This window comes from Saccostrea cucullata, unplaced genomic scaffold, assembly GCF_032062105.1.
Source record: "Saccostrea cucullata isolate Sc308-1 unplaced genomic scaffold, CSIRO_AGI_Scuc_v1 ctg14522, whole genome shotgun sequence".
In the NCBI taxonomy this organism is placed as follows: Eukaryota; Metazoa; Mollusca; class Bivalvia; order Ostreida; family Ostreidae; genus Saccostrea; species Saccostrea cuccullata.
In genome coordinates this window covers 10,132-15,177 of record NW_026919033.1, presented here as the reverse complement: position 1 = coordinate 15,177, position 5,046 = coordinate 10,132, and the positions used below count along the sequence as shown (strand labels likewise).

Sequence of the window (5,046 nt, the reverse complement as noted above, 5' to 3'; positions counted from 1 at the left end):
AAAGACGTTTTATTTAACTTTGCCATCTAGGCCTATTTCCAAAAACAGGAAAATAGGTTGTGTTTGCGCGTGTGTGTGTTGAGGGGAGAAGGGTGGGGGTTGACTAAATTGATTGGGTATAAATGGTATATGGCAGCTTTCAAGGTGTTTCTGCCTAATCAAGTATAAAAAAGTTTGTACATTTTGGAAAAAATCATCAAAAACGCTTTAAACTAATTTGAATAATATTTGTTGTTGATCTATATGAGAAAATAGATTTAAAAAGTTCCAATTATGGGTCAAAATTTATATCCCCCTTTTATCAAACCTATTATGTTTAATTTCAGACTGGTAATGAATTAAGGATATGAAATACATGTACCTATAAGATCGAGGCCCATGGTGACGGGTCACATGTTCACTTGAGAATATTATGCTCAATTTGATGAATACATGGAGGCCCTATTATGTAAATTATTAAATTATATTGACTTTTTCTTTGGTAAAGCCTAATTTTAAAGGAGTGTGCATTTATAATTAGAGGCAAACACCTTAGTGCGGGTATTACTGTCTCATGACAGCATCTAGTTTTTTTTTGAAGGATGATGAAGGAGAAGATTCTATGCATGAGGATTTTGATTTCAAGCTGTTGATAGACATACAAAATGGCTGTCCTGTGCGGTCGCTGTCGTGGTCACCAGTGACGTCGTACAAGTCCTACGAACAGCCAGACACAATCAGGTATTACTATTTGGATATATTTGTTTATTCAGTGAGTATGCATTTACCACTTTTTATGTGCTAAGTGCTAATGGATTACTTTTAAACATAAAGATGAATCAGTAGTTTTCATTTTAAAGGGAGGATGCTAACATCAAATGTAATACTAATAGGGAGGGCAAATTAAATGGTTTGTCATGAATTTCAATTTGAACTACTTATTTACTTGGTTACCTGTTGGTGAATACAGAAATTTTCTTTTTTATATATGACTGCATTACACATGTTACAGATATCATCTATCATGTATGATAAGAATTTTAAGTGCAACAGCTCTTTCACTCTATGCTTTATATCTCTTTAGAATTGCAGCAGCTGGAAGTGACAACAGAATAAAAATATTCACAACAGATCTGGTGGAAGGAACAGAGGCAGAGGTATAGCATTATCTTTTTTTTCTTAAAAAGATATTAACCCTAGCATGTCTACGGCTTTCAAAAAAAAAAATTGTGAAGTAATTATAAAGACAAGGAAAATCTGTATTGCTCTAGAACAAAAAAAAATGATAAAATCAAGGAATTATTTTATCTTAAAAGTATACATATATTGAAGAAATGCTGCACTTTTTCTTATATTAGTTTTTTTTGTTACCACATGTAGGTACTTGAAGGTCATTCAGATTTTATCAATGCCCTCACATACAACCCAGAAAATGGAGACATTCTGGCCTCAACAGGAGATGATTACACGTGTAGGTTATGGGGGAATGATGGAGTCAACAGGCATGCTTCCAGCTCAGTGCCCCAGGCATGTCAGTCTGCATCCATGAAAAAGAATCTGGGAAGGTGAGGTATTCCATATCATAAGTAATGGAGTAGGCCAAATGTAGTAAAGGGCAAATTGCAAAAAATAAAACTGTGAGCAATTTCAAACCAGTTCTTGTTTAAGTTCTGTTATTAACAAGTGGTACCATAAAACACAGTTGATTATCACTAGTATGCCTGTTGTTGTAAGCTTTGGTCGTTATTGACAGGTGGTGGTGGCCCAGAAGAATGGGATCATTAAGATGTTTAGCCTTGACCTTCAGCACCAGATCAGTTCCTGTGACTGTGGGATCTCCCCCTGATGGGGATAGACTGGTGTAGAGATGACGAGGACATCATAGGAGCTGTAGCCGGCACAGAATGGCTGGTATTCCAGTTATCAAGGTCAAGGTAAGCTTGAGGACATCAGAGGAGCTGTAGCCGGAATAGTGTGGCTGGTGTTCCAGTTATCTAGGTCAAGGTAAGGTTGAGGACATCATAGGAGCTGTAGTAAGCTCAGATAGCTGGTCTTCCAGATAGCTGGTCTTCCAGTTATCTAGGTCAAGGTAAGGTTGAGGACATCATAGGAGCTGTAGCCAGCATATAGTGACTGGTGTTTCAGTTATCTAGGCCAAGGTATGGCTGAGGACATCATTGGAGCTAAACTGGCACAAAGTGGCTGGTGTTCAAGCTATCTAGGTCAAGGTAAGCTGAAGGACATCATAGGAGCTGTTGCCCGACACAGAGTGGCTGGTGTTCCAGTTATCTGGGTCAAGGTAAGAGTTTACAGGAAAAAAAAATGTGAACTCGTCTGTGAGCAGTTCAGTATTTTATTAATGATTTAGCTCTATGGAAATTTACATTTGCAATATGATCTGTTGACTATTACAAGTGTACAACTTGTATTGTGCCAAAGATTCATGATGTATCCCTCTTGTTTTTTAGTCAGCCCTTGGAGAGAAGACAGGCCCACACAGATGGCGTTAGAGACATCAAGTGGTGTAAGAGTCAGCCTAATCTACTGGCTACATCAGGCCGCCCAGGGAGACAAATCAAAGTGTTCAATACAAGGCATCACCAGGTAAGGTTGTTTATGATTTAAAATGTTACCTTAATTTTGTCTCTGATGCATTTAAAAAGAGGGATAGATCTTGCTACCCTTGCTCCAGTCGCCTGGGTGTAGCAGTGGGTTATAGCATATGCTCAAGAATTGCAGAGTTGGGAGTTGATTCTTATGTTGTGTTTTTGAATCCCACTGTGGGACTTGAAAATGGGTCCTGCAGATATGAGACCCTATAATCTGAGGTCCTTTGTTGCAGTAGGTGCTGGCACGAAAAAGATACCTCAGTGCTCAATGGCCTTGAGTGCCAAGTATAGGTCAAAATTTGCAGCTCTCCATGGGAAGTGATGGTGTGTCCATATGAGTGAAAAATTCTTGACAGGGAAGATAAACAACAAACAAACAAACTCTGGATTCAATGCACAAAAGGAGAATTCCCTTTTAAGTTGTTACTGAATCTACTAATATATTAAAAAACAGTTGATTGGTTGGCTGATACTTGTTAGATATATGACAGAACTATTGCATGTACATGTGTAAAATTGATCCAGGTCATTAACATCTTTTATTTAATTCATATCTTTTATACTTTACACATTAAATATACAAATTTAATCTGCTTTTTATTGACTGATTCTAATTTTAGGTTCCTCTGAACACTTCGTTAAAAGTATCATATGGGATGAGTTGGCATGCTCAGTTACCAGTGTTAGCAGTAGGGGGAGATTCACAGGTACATCTGTACACATAGAGCCAGCCAGACAACAGACTTGATACTGTCAGGGGATGCTATCATTGACACTGTTACAGGAAACTTTTGCAGGAAGCTTTCTTGTGGTGGCTGGATTATGAGTGATGTTTAATAGACAGAACAGCACAAATATTGTGAACACAATCGTAATGGTGTATGAAATTTTACTTTCTCAAGAGAGAAAGTCATACCCAAATATTGACAATTTATAGCTGAGAACCTGAAAACAGAGACTGTGTACTATGTAATAATAACTTTACATGTAGTTCTGTTTTGATTGTGTTGAAATTTTTATTTTGCAAATGATGATTTTCTTTTTGCATAATATGGATTAATGCCTTGTAAATTCAGTATAAAACAAATGCAATGGAGAAAGATAAAAACTAGAAACCATAAAAATGATAGAAATGGAATGTTAAAACTGTTTTTTATATAGAGTGGGTTTTCCCGTACCATTTTATCGACAATCGTAAACAAATATTGAAAGGGTGTGGAAGGTGTATCTCACAATTTTAAAAAAAATGGTATGAAGACCCACTCATATAAAAAAGTTAGTTTACCTTCTTAAATTTCGGAACATATTCTCGAAAACTCCAAGTCCAATTGTGTGTTTGCTATAAATATAGAACTGTTTGCTATTTAAATGGCAATGTATATACGACTTTGTGGCTCAGTAGTCATAGCGGCGGTGTTGAAGCACCTAGTTATTTGTCGCAAGTGTTCGAATCACGCTTTTTAAAGTTCAGGTTGAAATTTAGATAAATATTTTTTTTTTCACTAAAAACAAAATGAATTGATAAGATGATGAATTTATTTATGGTCAATTAATATATTTCCTATAATAAACAAGTTTTCAAGACACCTGTGTATATAATATTTTGTATGTATTCAGTTCATGACTACATAACACGATTGCAAGGTAAATGATACCCCCCGCCTCCATATAGTTATAATTGCAAAGTCCATGTTTTGCTGTGGCCGGGAAACCCAAAATATGTGTCGAATCAAAAAGTAAAATAGGAGGTGCACAATGGCAATATGTAATAAAGATTCTGTGAAAGTTTCATCAAATTTCATTCAGTGGTATGAGAGGAGTTGCGGCTAAGAGATGGGGACCCCAAAGCGTAACAGACGGACGGACGGACATACGGAAGGACGGACAGACAGACGGACAGACGTACAGACGGACGGAATTAACGATTACATATACCCTCCCGCTTTTTAAGCGGGGGGTATAATAATGATGGGTATATCAGCACGAAATGGCTATGCAAAACAGTTAAAAGGAAAGGTAAAGCGTACCATCTCAAAACACCTGAAAATATATTTGATAGAACAATTAACACGCAGTTTGAAAAGCATCACGTTAAAATTACTGTAACGATAACCGCAAGGTATAAAACTAGAGGTACTGTGAGCAATGGGCTCACTAAATCTGATTCCCCGCCTCCCATATGTGTATAAATCGTTGTGTCCATGTTTTGCTATGGGAAACCCAAAATTTATGTCGGATCAAAAAATAAAATAGGAGGTGCACAATGGCAATATGTGGGCATATGACTCGCCTAATCCTCCCAGATACTTTCAAAAAAGTTGACAATCTAGTTTGGTCTAGGTCTTAATTACAAAGTTCATTTTTTTCGATGCCTAACACCTCAAAAATTGCTATATTGTGGTATGAATACATATCGGTGCAGATGAATTATCGGAGCAGATATTTTTTTATATTTTTT

At 36.8% G+C, this 5,046-nt stretch overlaps 1 pseudogene; it reads left to right on the top strand.

Annotated features, from left to right (window-relative positions):
* The first annotated feature begins 577 nt into the window (after positions 1-577).
* Positions 578-3,760, top strand: LOC134277964 (nucleoporin Nup37-like; annotated as a pseudogene).
* Positions 3,761-5,046: the final 1,286 nt, after the last annotated feature.